The sequence below is a fragment of the Condylura cristata genome, unplaced genomic scaffold (genome assembly GCF_000260355.1).
Source record: "Condylura cristata isolate star-nosed mole 26May11 unplaced genomic scaffold, ConCri1.0 scaffold00021, whole genome shotgun sequence".
NCBI lineage: Eukaryota > Metazoa > Chordata > Mammalia > Eulipotyphla > Talpidae > Condylura > Condylura cristata.
Window position 1 is genome coordinate 34,863,058 of NW_004567122.1, and position 15,380 is coordinate 34,878,437.

General features: G+C 43.3%; 1 long non-coding RNA gene across 2 annotated transcripts in view; it reads left to right on the forward strand.

Annotated features, from left to right (window-relative positions):
* Positions 1 to 11,852, forward strand: part of LOC105853922 — a 58,184-nt gene extending 46,332 nt beyond the window's left edge. Inside the window, exons 3-7 of one of the 2 annotated variants that reach the window (XR_001145665.1) lie at positions 1,791 to 1,906; positions 2,733 to 2,831; positions 4,262 to 4,433; positions 7,412 to 7,561; positions 11,151 to 11,852. This is a non-coding gene — a long non-coding RNA (uncharacterized LOC105853922). The remainder of the gene's footprint in view (positions 1 to 1,790; positions 1,907 to 2,732; positions 2,832 to 4,261; positions 4,434 to 7,411; positions 7,562 to 11,150) is intronic. The other variant, XR_001145664.1, reaches the window with a different exon arrangement.
* Positions 11,853 to 15,380: the final 3,528 nt, after the last annotated feature.

Genomic DNA, 15,380 nt, shown 5'->3' on the forward strand with positions numbered 1-15,380 from the left:
GAAATGACTTTCTCATCAGCAGGTAATGGGTGGTGTCTGGCACACCAGCCGTGCTCAAAAATACTGGCAAGTGGCTTAGCAGTCAGTGTGTGACCTTGGGGTCAGACAGCCTGCTCTCAAGTTCAGGGTCTATCCCTGAATGGGGGAGGGCTGTTTCTTAGGCTGAGCCTCTGAACAGGGGAATCTTCACCTCTGCAGTGCAGATAGTACTGTCTGCTTTCTAAAGGAGCTGAGGAAATAAAATGAGCCCAGGCCTGGTGACAAGCTTAGACCCGCTGGCCACGTCAGCACTTCTAGGTTCTAGAAAAATCAACGGCCGCTCACCTTTCCCGCCCCCCTTCACTGCTTACAACGAACACTTCAGTCCTGACTTCTGAATATCAAGTGGTAACCACAATTTTCTGTAACATCAGCTGGGTGTCCTAAACCTGAACTCAGTTCTAACACTACTTGGAGATAGCATCTGATCCCACAGGTTAAGGGTTCAATCCCACGACACCTTCTCACCTCCCCCTCTCTCCCATGCACACCAGGTGCCAATTGCAAATGCAGGTTGTCTGTTTGCTTCTGACCAATTGGTTATAAATCAGAAGTTCCCACAATCCACTTTGTGGGTCCAATTCAGTTGTTAGAGCAACTTAGAAAACTCGTGAAAACTTGACATGTACCAGTTTGTTAAGAAGATAGAATAAAGGATGAAGATGAACAACCAGAACAGATACATAAGATGAGGTCAGGGGTGCTGTGGACATGGGAGCTCTGTCCCCGTGGAGGTGAGATATGAATCTGTTCACCCACCTGGAATGCCCCCCAAGCCCCGTCCTTTGGGTTCTTACTGAGACTTCTCAGTAAGATGGAATGATGGATCATCAAGGTGGAATGATGGATCATTAATTCCAACTTTAGTCCTTCTCAAGATGTAACAGGGTGGTCCCTAGGAAAAAAGGGAAGTTCAGGTTCCCTGCCCCACCCAGAAGGAGTGTGGAGCTGAGCAGAGAAAAAGGAGAGAAGAGAAGAAGAGAAGGAAGCTGGATGGAGAGCCAGGAGACCTGAGGAAGCCACATGGAGCAGCAAGCATGTGATGAAGAAACTGTGCTTGTCTCCTGGCCCTGGACTGGTTTAGGCAGATGTGGGTGAGAGACCTGTAGGGAGGTGACTATGGCAGTGTTTATATTGATTTTGATTTTGTTCTTTTGCTTCCAGACTTGTCTGGCCATTTCTGACCCTTTTCCATGGGTCTCGGCCAGAAGGTGCTTTAGTCTAGTGGCGGGCTTTCAGGCCTTGCTTTGGGCCAATCCCTTTTGGGTTGACTTTTGCCCACGAGGGGATGAGTAGCTTCAGGTGTTTGATTTAGAAGTTATATTCTCTGTGTTCCATATTGTATATTCACTGTATTAAAGTCCCTTTTCATTTAAGTTTTATATGTTTTGTCTTGTTGCGGTGGATGGCAGAACCCACTTAGAGCAGGCAGGTTTTGGGGCTTCAGGAGTGTCTCTTTCCCCCTGTCCGGTAATAGATTTTGTCCTATAACAGGTTTTGTTCTCTAACAGATTTGGGGTGCTCTATAACAAAGAGATTGGGGGCAAGACTTGAAAGTTCCAAGCTTCTAGTGATGGCTTGCAGGTGACCAGCCCCCATCCAGGCCTCATCCAGGAGTTCTAGAAGCCTACCCCAAGCCACCTCATTAGAACAAAAGATATGCCTCTGAATGAGGAAATTACAAGGATTTTGGAAACACCTTGCCAAGAACTTGAGACAGATATCCATCTATATTTTCTGTTACCTTGCAGCACTCAATATGATGTGCTTGAAGTGAGGGACACACCCCACAGGTTATAGCTGAGCCAAGGCCCTGACCAATACGGGACTGAAGAGGGAGAACTCCCAGCTTGGTGTCTGGCTTACAGTAAGTGTGGAACTGAATCAATTCAAAAAGTAATGTAAAATATCTCCAAATATGGCTTTACTCATCAAGAAAAAGAAAAAGAGTAGTAGGTTAAGGTTCTTCCATTCTTACGTACCATCAGTAGAGACAACCCAGTCTACGTAAACTTCCTGCTCTGTGTCTGCAAGCAGACACGGGTGCTGGTGCAAATGATGCCACAGGGCCTGATTCCTCTGCCTCTGGCACTGCCTCCTTTGGTTGGCTCCATTTCAAAGATGCTTTGCCTCTGATTCAGCAGGGACAAAAGTCAAGTATTTTGTCCCAGCAAAAGACTCCTCGTAACTTGAATGTTCATCGCAGAGACAATCACGAGGTGATCAGTTGGTCGCCTCTGACCTGAGCTGTGTACTCCTCGAGCTGGGAGCCTTTTCATGGGAGGTGGGGGTGGGGGTGGGTTCTCACTTGGTGCTTGCTTTAAAATATACCTAGGGTTAAACCTAGGACTGCAGCGTTGAGGCTACTAGAGGGAGAGAAGGGGGATGGCAACAAAGGACGGGAAAACAACATTCTAGGATTATGGGTGCTTGGATGGTGGCAGTGAGGTGGTAACAGACATCTGAATTGCGAATGTATTCCCCAAAATCGTGTTGAACTTAAACCTATACCTCAGTAAAGGGGAAAAAATGGAAATAAAATGTAAAGAGAGAGGCCTAATAACAGAAATAATGTGTGTGTATATGTATATGCGTATATATGTGTGTGCATGTGCACATGTACATATATATGTGTACACACACACATATATGTGTGTAGGTGTGTATTTATCTGGGGTTTTGTTTTTGTTCAGGTGTGGACACCAGACCACGTGGCAAGAGCACCAGGAAGAACTAGGAAAAGCATGGCCAAAGATTTCATCCTAGGGAGCAAATTTCTAGGGAACAAATGGGTAAGACAGCAGGCAGCTGGGCGAGATTGCTCTTGGACTGTTCGTGATGTTTTGATGAGATTTTGGGTTCAATGAGCCGGGTCCTTGGGTGACCGCTGAAAAAAGTTGCAGCAGAACTCCCCTTTCAGCAGCTCTGGGCAGGTTTGTCCACAAGGCAGAGACACTTAGTTATATCCAAAAGGACAGGTTTGTCCTATAAAGGAAAGAAAAGGCTGCTTGCAGACACAGAGTGTCACAGGGCACCCCAATGTGAATTGGGTTGCCTGTCTGTGGGTCTTCCCTCGTGCGCTTACGATTCAATCGTATTATGGACACACTCAAAAGGTTAAATAATGGATTTATTTATAAGGAGAAAGGTAAGGGAATAACCCAGGGAAAGAGGGAGAGAAACACAGGTTAACTAACCGATTGAGCACCAAAACGATCAGCTGCGAACCACCAGGTCCCCCCAGAGCCCACATGTCCGGTTTTATCCCAACCTGGCTGCTCAGCTCCGCCCTCATGTCCCAGCGTGCTTCTTCTTGGTACTGTGGGATTTGGAGTTCCAGCATGGAGTGGGGGCGGAGTCCGTGAAACCTGTACCTGTTACAAGAGCAGGAAGGCTGCCTTTGCCAGTGCAGGAATCATCCGGTTGTCGTGTTCTTCCTTTGAGGAGGGGTTCATTCTGTTACAGGGCAGGGTGAGAGGTACCCTGGGCCCCCGAAGCCTGTTCAATAACTTCTGTCATCTGCTGCATCAAGACAAAACATAGTCTAGTGTGTAAAACCTTTAATGGGAAGAAACTTTGATACAAGAGAAAAAGTTTACCTGCACTGCATCCAAAGTTTCCCACCCCCCTCATGGGTGAGCTCCCAGCCAAACAGGGTTGCTGGCCCAAAACAGGACATCTGAACCCTAAAGCCTGCCACATGTCTAACGCATCTGGTGGGGCCCCACAGGAAAGGGGGAAAGAGGTCAGGCAAGGGAGCAAAATAAAAATCCAAGTCAAGATAAAGGCTGCCCACTTCCCCAGTCTGTCTCTTTTGAGTGTCTCCTTCCATGTCCCACAAGCCCCTGATACAAGTCCAAAGCCAAGATGCAAGTGCAGCTTCTTCCCTTCTGTCTGCTCCACGTGCCTCCAGGTTTTCTTCTTGATCCCCTTCCTTCCTTCTGCAGTCCTCCCTAGCTTCTCCTCCCACCCAGCCCCATGCTTCCTTAGGGTGGAGCAGGGAACCTGGAACCTCCCTTTTCCCTGGGGATTAGATTACCCACTTACAATTCTTTAGCTATTGTTAAATTTATCACTTTCAGGGTGTGACTAAATCCGGTGATTGTCTCAATGGCTTCAACCTCCATATCTTCCATCTCTGACCTGTGCTCCAAGTACTTTCCTTGTGCCTAAGGATTTTTCATTCTATAACTGTGCTTATCATTTCTTCTCTCACCTTCAGTTTCAGGCTTGCGAAGCCTCCGTTCCTGACTTTCTACTCTCAGTTTGAAGAACTTCAGTGGGTTCAGGGTGCTAGGACTGGGCCCCTGTTATCTGGGACCTGAGCCTGCAGTGATTCCTGACAGTTGGGAGGCTGAGGAAAAGATTTGGATGAGGGTTGATTGGGGTTGGAGGTGAGTTGGACTGGGTTTGATTGTATCTTAAAGGCATGTGAGCTAGGCAGATTATTTGCTCTCTCTAGGATTTAATTACCTCTGGGAGGGGCATTCCCTCCTGAGGTCCACAAAGGCCCCAAAGATGCCAAAGCATCATAAAAGAAAAAACATGATTAATACTGTCCTAGTGTTATAGTGCACCTCAATTCAGAGAGAGGCACCCCTGAAGTCCCAAAACCTGCCTGCTCTAAGTGGGTTCTGCCATCCGCCGCAACAAGACAAAACATATAAAGCTTTAATGAAAAGTGAATATACAATATGGGACACAAAGAATATAACTCCTAAATCAAACACCTGAAGTTACCCATCCCCTCGTGGGCAAAAGTCAACCCAAAAGGGACTGGCCCAAAGCAAGGCCTGAAAGCCTGCCACAAGACTAAAGCACCTTCTGGCCGGGACCCATGGAAAAGGGTCAGAAATGGCCAGACAAGTCTGGGAGGAAAAGAGCAAAATCAAAATCAATATAAACACTGCCATAGTCACCTCCCTACAGGTATCTCACCCACATCTGCCTTAATCAGTCCAGGGTCAGGAAACAAGCCCGGTTTCTTCATCTCATGTTTGCTGCTCCATGTGGCTTCCTTAGGTCTCCTTCTCCATCTGCCTTCCTTCTCTCTTCTCTCTCCTTTTTCTCTGCTCAGTTCCACCCTCCTTCTGGGTGGGGCAGGGAACCTGGAACTTCCCTTCTCGTAGGGACCACCCAGTTACACTAGAAGGCCAAACAAAACACACACCAGCATCACCCAACAGATACTTACTGAAATGATCGAGGTCTAATATAGGTAGGTAATCTCATTCATTTAGCCATTCATTAACTCTTCAACATTTACTGATGCAGTTTTTGGAGTTGATGGATTTTGAGCTCGGAGTCCTTGGGTTCACTCTGGGAAAGGTTTCCCCAGAGCTCCCCTTTCAGTGGTACCCTGCGAACTTCTATTGAGACAAAGATGTTAGTTTCATTTAACAAGCAGGTTTATTAGGGAAAAGGACAGAAGAATAAAGGACACTTGCCTGTACACAAACTGGTAGAAAGGGCTGCCCTGAAAGGGACAGCCTTGCTGAGAGAGGCCTGCATGGTTGCAGGTGGTCAACCTTGAGGCGAGTGGCCTCCGCTGAGGGAGGTCCATGGGGAGAAGCCCCAGCCTGGTACAGGTCATGGGCAGGCAGCTGCTGCTGCCTTGTGGAGCGAGAAAGTGGGTGGGAAGAAGCACCAATATTGTCACAGGTGGGCAGGAAGACTGCCACACCTTTGCGTTGGGGGGGAGGGGGGAGGCTTAGGCTTATCTTCTTTCAGTAGGGAGGAGCTCATGGATGGTTGGAAACTTAATCTCCATATCTTCACCTTCAGGCCATGCTCCTGACACTCCCTGCGGCTGTCTGATACCTGCCTGGGTCTTGTGCTTGTGACCTATGTCTAGGCATTGGCACTTAAGGATCTTAGTTTCTGTAGTGGCTTTATGGCTAAGTCAGCCCCATCCCCCCACACCTACTTGTGAGACAGGTTCCTAACCTTATGGCATCACTTTTTCTATTCTTACCTCCATCACAAGGTACACATTTGAACAAAACCAGACATGGTTCCTGTACTCTTACAACCAGAGCTGTTGATCGAATAAGCAGAATTTGAAGAAGGCTTAATTCAGTAACTGTCCTTCACCATGTGGGATCCAGTAACATAAATTGAAAGGCTTTAATCCACTTATTTATTTTAGATGATAGTGAGATGTTTTACCTGAAACTATATTCTGGAGCCACTGAAGCAATTTTATGGTACTGTTATAGGGCACCCCAATGTGAATTGGGTTGCCTGTCTGTGGGTCTTCACCTGTGCGCTTACAATTCAATCGTATTATGGACACACTTCGAAAGGTTAAATAATGGATTTATTTATAAGGAGAAAGGTAAAGGAATAACCCAGGGAAAGAGGGAGAGAAACACAGGTTAACTAGGATGTCCTACCAGTTCTGCTGACGTGGACTCCACTGGCACGCTGAAAACCGATTGAGCGCCAAAACGATCAGCTGCGAACCACCAGGCCAAGAGACCCCAAGAGCCCACATGTCTGGTTTTATCCCAGCCTGGCTGCTCAGCTCCGCCCTCACGTCCCCGAGTGCCTCTTCTTGGTACTGATGGGATTTGGAGCTCCAGCATCGAGTGGGGGTGCAGTCCATGAAACCTGGACCTGTTACAGTACCTACAAACAAAATCACTCCAACAAGTGAAAATAGTCTCTATGATGTGTATGGCAGTTAGAGATTAAGCAATTCTTCGGTCATTCTCATATATTCCTACTATATCCCTGCTAGACAGAGATTATTGTCATCTAATTTTGCAGCTGGGGAAGCTGAGGTTTTAAGCAGAGGAAAATGATTTGCCAGAGGATTTATAATCAGCAAGTGGCCTGGTGAGGGCTGGAAACAAGCCCAGCGTTCTTGCCCTCTCCTGGGTCTTCCCAAACTGTGGGACCCTGAGCAGCAGCACCCAGATAGTGTTGGGGTGCCCAGTAACAGAACTATATGGCCTCACCTAGTGGGACTTTCCACTTCAAACCTCCTTTAGAGCCTTTTACCTTTTACTTGCCAACCATTCTTTTGAAACCAAGAAAGTGTAGGATTCAGTCTCAGCACCTTTGGCAAGTAAATTAGATCTAGAATCTAGTAACTATACTTTGCTTTATTAATGACAAGTGATACTGGTTTTTTCATTTATGGTTGAGATGTTACGTTTCCCTTTGAAATAAATTTATTTCTTAAAGCAAAAATGTGTTGATTTAACAGATAGTACATAAATAATAATACAGTTGTTTTGTGTGAGACATGCAAGTCGTGAGAACATTTCCTGAATGACTAATGTGGAAACACCACATAGATCAAGCAAGCAGGAAGATTCTTCTGGAGGACATAGTGTTCCTCTCCCTTCTTTCTTGTCGAGGGAAGAAGATGGCTGAGGTGCCTCTCAACGCAGAAGACATGGCTGTGAGGTTCACAGATGGATGCCAAACTGAATCAATGTTTCCAAGTTGTGGGAAGAAAAAAAAAAGGGAAAATGCACCTATCAGTGCAAGAATGCTGACTGCTCTTTCTTAGGTAAGAATGCACTGGATTCTGGTATTATGTTCTTTTGGCATGAGTGCATGTGTGTGAACATGCTCATTCTCCAGTGCTTACTTGATGATGTAGGTGACCATTGTTGACTGTGGTTGTTCCAGTAGCTTCACTTGGCAAAACAAAAAGCTGGCGATCTCATTTTCACAGCCCCCGTCCTTTATTTTATTTTCTGTTCTGTTCTAGGAGACTTCAGTTGCAGGAAACAGCTTGCCCTCTGTTGTTAGAGGGGAAAGGTATTGATAGACCCAGCATTATAAATGTGGTTTCTAGCAATGCAAAGCTGCAAGCCATAAATCCTTACTGAACCCAGGCACTGCTGTTTATCATTGAAGATATCCTTCTTTCTCTCCAGTGTAACTAAATGAAGATGGGAGATTAGAGAAATAAGATAGCTGTTAAATTAAAGAGGAAAAAAAGTTTGAGTTTCAAGGAGGATGTTACAACAACAAATGTACAAACCGACCAACCTCCAAGCTCCTAGCCCCCCTACCCAGGCTTTGATGAAGCTGGTAAATTGGGCTACCTCTGCCTGGCAATTCCTTTCCTTTAATTTGCCTGAGAAAATATAACTGGGCACAAGTAGTTGCAAGGAATTTCATCAAAAACATCAGTTAGGAGAGTGAAAAGGCTAGATACAACTTAAATATCCAGTCACAAGTGATTGCTTGGGTAAATTAAATCATGGTATATTCACCCAGTAGAATGCTGTGTACATTTACAAAAATATGCTATAGAGAAAGACTCACTATTGCATAACGGTAGTAAGAGTCTTGTTAAGTGAGAAATGCTCTAAAAGTGAAAGATGAGGGGCCTTCCTGGTGGAGCAGTGTTAAAGCGCAGCACTGCAAGCTAGCAACAGCAGCTTCAGTGCCAGTTTGATCCCTGGTACCACAGCTGACCCACATGGCATGGCAGACCTCTCCTGACCCGTCCGCTGCTCCCCTCAGCAGTGTGCTTGTCTAGCTGCCTGTTCTGCTCCCCACTTTCTCTCTGGTGAATCCTCTCATTGCCTCTATGCCTCTATACCCCAGTTCTGTATGCATAAATAAATAAATCTTAAAAAAAAAAGTAAAAGATGAAACTGACAGAATAGTCACTGGAGTGTAGCTTAATTTTTACTCTAAGAATGGCACAGTATGTCTGGGTGATGATACTGTGAGCCCTCTTCTGTTAGTGGAAAGATATTTTCTAAATGTCTTCAGTGAAAATATACTACTTTCACTTTAAGAAAAAAAGGCGATTTCCTTAAATTGGGCCCCATTTAACCTGCTTAAAAACGGGTCAGCAACCATATTCGTAAACTTAAGGTGAGTATTTGTGGGCTTGCATTTTGCTGTGTCGATGTGCTTCCCCCAGAACCATAGGGAGACACTAAACCTCTCTGCAAAGTCTTTGTAGATTCCCATCTGTGACTTGATAAATATTTGATGCAGTGGCCAGTCAACATCCCTACATTAGTGAAACTTCTGCCCAGGAGCAACTGCACAGCTCTCAGCAATGAGATCGGAGTAAGTTAAAAAGAGTGTATTCATTAGCTACTTCAAAGGGTTTGGTTTTTTAAGCTGGCAGTTTTGCAGACTGGATTATTGGCCCTGCTGTCTACTGTATGCTCCCCCAGTCCCCCCAAATATACTACTGCAAGGAGCTTGCTTCTTTCTTTAACAATATTTTCTTTCCTTTGTGTTCATAGCCCAGGAGGCAAATGCGGTGTGAGCAGCCCCCTCCCCTCCCCTTGATTAAACAGTTGTGAATATTGGAACTGAGTTTTGGATCTGTCCCTTAATTTTGATGCCAAAAGCCTGAAGCCTTGTCCCCCTGTCTTACATAGTTTTGTACAAATGGATGGACCTCTTACTCTCCCTACACCTCCAAGATTACAATTGATAATTTATTTTTTTTTAAGATTGTATTTATTATGCATAGAGAAATGGGGTATAGGCCAGAGGTGCAGGTGCAGTGAGAGGATTCACCAGAGAAGGTGTGGAGCAGAACAGGCAGATTGACGAAGTCCACTGCTAAGGGGGCAAGACAGGCGAGGTCTGCTGCGCCATGTGGGTGACCTCTGGGGTGGGGATCAAATTCACACTGAAGTGGCCATCACTTGGCTTAGCTTCACAGTGTAGCGCTCAACCCGCTGTACCACAGGGAGAGCTCACAATTGATGATTTAAAAGTCAGCACTTCTGTCCTATATATCCCAAAATAGCAAGCGAAATGGGTGAGCAAAACTCATTGGGAGCAGAGAAGAGAAGTGAAGCTAGATGAAATTCATCTCAACTGTGGGGATTTTATAAGGACCCATGTAGATGCCTATTCATTCCTCAGTATAGAGATCGCCTCTTCCCAGAAGCCTACCGGGATCTCTCGCCATGTTGCAGGCTTGACACTCTGTGACCTTCCCTGTCTTCTGTGCTCTTACAGAAGCCTTCCTGTTGTATTATAATGACTTGCTTGTTTTTATCTTTCCCTGGTAAGCTGAATTTCAAGGTTGGTTGTCCACTACTGCGTAGAGTAGCTGGCACTTAGAAAAGTGTTGAATAAATATTGAATTGAGTGCACTTTTCTTGAGATTATGGGGCTAGCATAGGTCAAAGAAATCATGAGTTGGTAGGATAAGTTGTCCCAAGTCTTGTTTGCATGGATAGTCTAAGTCATGGACTGGTGAACCCTGTTCAAGCAATTTGGCTCACAGACCATGAGGTGTCACGATGGAGAAAAAGTGTTAGATCCCAGCTCACAATTACCTCACAATTTCCCAGAGGGAGAATGCTGAGAACCCACATGTGTAGCTGGAATGTAACCTTTCTGTGCATGTCCAGAGCCTATTTTTTAGCTATCTCCTCCTGTCTCCCTTCCTAGAGCAAAGCTGATTCTCCTTTCCCACACTGGCTTCCTCATCCATGAGTCTCTAATAAAGCCTTGCTTGGATCAACTATACCCAGGGTCTTTTCTAAAGGGGCAAGGTTGAGTTAGAGCCCTGAAACAATACTGCAGCAAAGGAGTTAGCAAACTGAAGAAGCCTATGGCATCCAATTTTTTTTTTTTTTAGATTTATTTATTTATGCACAGAGAACTGGGGTTTAGGCCAGAGATGCAGGGGCAGTGAGAGGATTCACCAGAGTCTGAGTGGGGAGCAGAACAGGCAGATGGAAAAAGTGCACTGCTGAGGGGAGCAGCAGGCGAGATAGGAGAGGTCTGCTGCGCTATATGGGTCACCTCCTGGGCCGGGGATTGAACTCGCACTGAAGCGGCTGTGGCTAGCTTGTAGTGCTATGGCCTAACCCATTGTGCCAGGGAGGGCTGGGATCCACTTTGAAAATCTTCATTCATAGCTCAATGAGTTATATCTTTCCAAGCAAGCAGTTGTCTGGTCTGCTTCCACTCTTGTTCTGGCAGTGCTTTTAACAAAGGGAGACTTGGGGATGACTAAGGAAGAGAGTAAAGCCTGTAGGGTGGGCCCTGAAGTAAACAGAGAAGTTAATCCAGGGGCCTTGCCACTTGTAGTTCTTCATTCTGCTTATTATTTTCTGCATTTTGAGGTCCTTACTATCTTCCCTTTTTTTCTGTAGGGCTTTACTTTCAGCTGAGAGGCCTGTAAACCCCACTCTGGTAGCTGCTGAGAGCTCTTTAAAAGTTCTGCTTTTCAAACCAGAGGACCAGACAGCCACCCAGGAGGAGTGCGGAATCTCTTTGAAGTGTCAGTTTTACTGGAAGACTTTAGGGAAAAACATTTTTGTATTAAAATATAGATATTTATGGTAAAATAGTGTATATATACACATGTAGTATTGCTTTATATATACTATATATATATGTTTATATATATGTAATAGGAGAAAGGTATGTGCCTGATTTCTAAGAGACAGTACAAAATTTGAAAGAAAGAGTTTGACCAGAATCTTCTGGGCTAAGAGAGCCTGTGGACTCCAAGTATTCACACTTGTTCTGATGAGTTGCTTTAAGAATTTGAAACACTGCTGGTTTTCGGTGCTACCCTCTGTTGGGACTGTCATTTTCTCTTGGTTTCTTTTGGAGACAAAGGCTTTACAACCAGAAGCCATAATGCATTATGGTGGTATTTCAGGCAGCATGAAATGGAGTAGAGGGAGAGTTAGTTCCCAGAAGAGGCCTAGCATTTATCAAGTCCATTCCTTCAAATTCTCTCAGCCCCTGCTAGCTAGTCTCTGAGCAATTACAGGAAATGTCCATTTCATTCTGTTTGGATAGTTTCTAAATTAAACTGCTTAAGCTCAGTGTCTCTAACTGGAAAGTAAAATGAGAAAATTTGTCTCATGGAGGGCTTGTGAGTATATGAAGTACTTAGCTCAGTGCCAAACACATAATAAACATTTAATAAGTGGGAGTTCTTGTTGGCATTCATCATAAAGTCAGCATATACTCAGCCAGACCCACTTCGAACCTTGTGACTCTGGTGCAAAAATATAAACGGCGACTTGCCATGACCGCCTTCCTGGCGCCCTGCAGCTGGGTGAAGCCTATGGTGTCCTCATCATTGACCACCGGGAGCCAAGTCTCCTTCGATGCCGGCAGACGAAGTCCCAAAGACAGCAGAAAATGTTTGTGCTCTTAGCACTGGGGAGAAAGGATCAGATTATCAAGGTCCCTGCCTTCACAGGATTACTCCAGGATTTCTGTGCCTGGTGGTGGCTTCTCTTGCCTGATGGGCCCGCGCGACAAGCCCATCTGTGGGGAGAAACCCAGTAATGGGAATTTCATCCTAAAACATACAGCTGTCAGTTTCTTGCCGATGGCAAATGCTTGACCCAACAAATGGTTCCCAGTTTTTCATCTGCACAGCAAGACTGAGTGGTGGGATGGCAAACATGGTCTCTGGCTAGGTGACAGGAGGGAGGGAATGTTGTGGAAGACTTGGAGGGCTTTGGACCCAGGAGTGGCAAGACAAGGGTCACCACTGCTGACTGTGGACACATCCAGTAAATTTGACTTGTGTTTTACCTTAGCCACCAGATCATTCCTTCTGTACGTAAGTATGCACCTGCACCCCTCAACCCTGTCTTATCTCCTTCCAAGCCTGGCTGGATTCAGAGTTAAGTTTATGGTTATGAAATAAATAATAACAACAGAAAATGGAGAGCCCTTTGTTTTAAGTATCTGAAAGTTACAAACAAGTTAGCAAACTGTCAAATATAATAACCCAATAAAATGTGTTCTAGCCTTCTATGTGCACAACAAAATTAAATAGGTCTTTTATTGTTCTTTAATTTTTTTTTATTGTGGTAGGAATGCAAAGTGAGCTCTAGAAAATAAGTGTTTATATCAGCAAATTGTTAAAGTCTGATTAATTTTTTCCATATAGCTAGGAACTCTGTTAGTTGGCATTTGGATAAGTTAACCAAAACATATAAAATTCATAATTACATTTATTATCTAAAATTTTCTTCAGTTCAGTAAAATTACTAATTATGTTTTTGTAAACTGGATTTTTACATAATTTGTGATCTAATGCTGGTAATGCTGTGCTCATATTATGAAATGGAAAAATCTTGCTGTTAATAGTAACTGTAATTGTTAATAAAGTGACTTTGGTAACATCTGCACTCAGAAATCGACAATGGATTTTACATAGAAAGTTCAAATAGTATGAGGATGCTTTATAAGTCAGGGACTACATGGAGAATATCTATTACTGTTCTCTTAGGAAAAATCACAGTATTTTACATCAATATTTACTTGTTTTCTGGCTCCTTTGTTGATTAGTATTGATCAAAGATTGCTGCTGTGGCAATCTTTTTTTTAGTTCAAGTATTTGCATATACTGGTGTGTTTTTTCTTTTGTTTTGTTTTTGGTGCAAGCAACATTTTGTATACTTTAATTGAGACCTACCTATTCCTAGTAGTTTCTTTTGTCAAAAGGTGACTGTGAAGTATGTAGAAATAATAGCAGAGTACTTTTGTCTTTCAACTCAAAATACAAATTTTTAATAGTCTGTCCAGTTGAAAAAGTTGTAATGTGAAATACTACATTTCTGTCATGTGTAGCCATAAATCTATAGCCAATAATTTGAGTAGACTTCTGCTTATCTGGAAATACTCTCATGATTTCAGAAAGTCATGACAGACTTCTTCCAGTGTCACTTTCCAGCATGCATAAAAATTCAGCGTGTTCATCTTTTTCATCCAATTTGCCCATTTTCTTGCAAGTTTTTGGTCTTCTAATGTGCAAGACAGCATTGCATTTATTTTTTCTGAGCTGTGACTAGATGAAATTTACCTTGGAAATAAAATTTTAAAAAAAATTTATTTTGGCTTGATCTTATTTTAATCAGGGAAAAATTTCACTAGTAATGAACACAAAGTTACAGCTGTTTCATTTGATCTATTCAAGTTGCTTTCCTTGCTTATTTTCATTGTTCTGCTCAATAACTAAGTCTTCATTAAATAAAGAATTAAAATTCTGTGTATGCATTGTATGTGGATCCAGCTTGGGACAAATCTGCTTTTTTTTTTTATTGTCTGCAATTTAAAAATTGGACCAAACTACCTCTCTGATTATGTGCTATATTTTTCTTCTTGACCCTTGTTTTATTGAACTCCACTTTCATATTTTGTTGTTCTACTCCAACCTCAGTGTTCACTTTCTCAGTGATGTATAGAATTAAAAGGTAAAATGTGGGCCCTCCTTGGTGGCGCAACGGATTAAAACACAGCACTAAAAAGCTAAAGACCACTTCTGCATGAGTTCGATCCCCGCCTGCCCCTGAGGTGACCACATGGCGCATCAGACCTCCTGATCGGCCCCCTGCTCCCCTCAGCAGTGTACTTGTCAGTCAGCCTGTTCTGCTCCCCACTCTGTCCCTGGTGAATCCTCTCACCACTTCTGCACCTCTGGTTTGTACCCCAGCTCTGTATGCATAAATAAATAAGTCTTTCTGTATGCATAAATAAATAAATCTTTGAGAAAAAAAAAGGTAAAATGTAATCATGTTCAAGAGGTTCCAAATTTGAATATACTCTATCAAAAATGGAATTACAGTAAATGTTAATATATTGAAAAATTAAAATGATTTTTCCTGTATGGTTTCAGAATATGTTTCTCCTAAAATTCCAAAATTATCTATTAAAAAAAATTCCAACAAAGCTTAGTTTTTAGGCTTTAAATTTTAATTATATCATCTGAAATACTTTATATTTGCAATTCGTGTGTTCGATGTCCATCAATTGCTAATGCAAAATACTGGTATTATGTTTCATGCTTCAAGCTTTCTCTATTTAAACTATGTATAAAAAAGACATAAAAATAAAATTGTTTGATATTGCAAAGTGTGCTTGGGCAGCGTTATGTAACTGTTGGATAGTGCAATATTTTGTGCAGTAATTTGTGAGTTCTTAGAGGTCCGCAAACTGAAACTTAAAGAAAGCAAGAAAATAGATGGTCAGCACTCCTGGGAAATGATACTTTATTATGCAAGAATCTATAGCACTCATGACATCTGAGAGGAAGGATTTGACAAGTTAATTAATTTGTCTTTTTCCTTACCCAAATACTTCCACAGCTCAATTCTCACTGTCCTAAGCAATGTCTTTCCATGAAATTGGCAGCAGTAACACAGTTCTTAATGACATTTGGATAAAGTCCTCTTTTGTTTCCAGGACAGAGGGCAGGGGAAGTGAAGAAGCATATCCTATGTGTGAACTGGGTGTTCTCAGTTAAACCTGTCCTGGGTTACCAGTAGGCGCTAGATCCCATCCGTCCTTTAATACATTTACCTTGTTATGTGTGTATTTGTGATTTTCAGACTATGTTATGAATGAAGTCC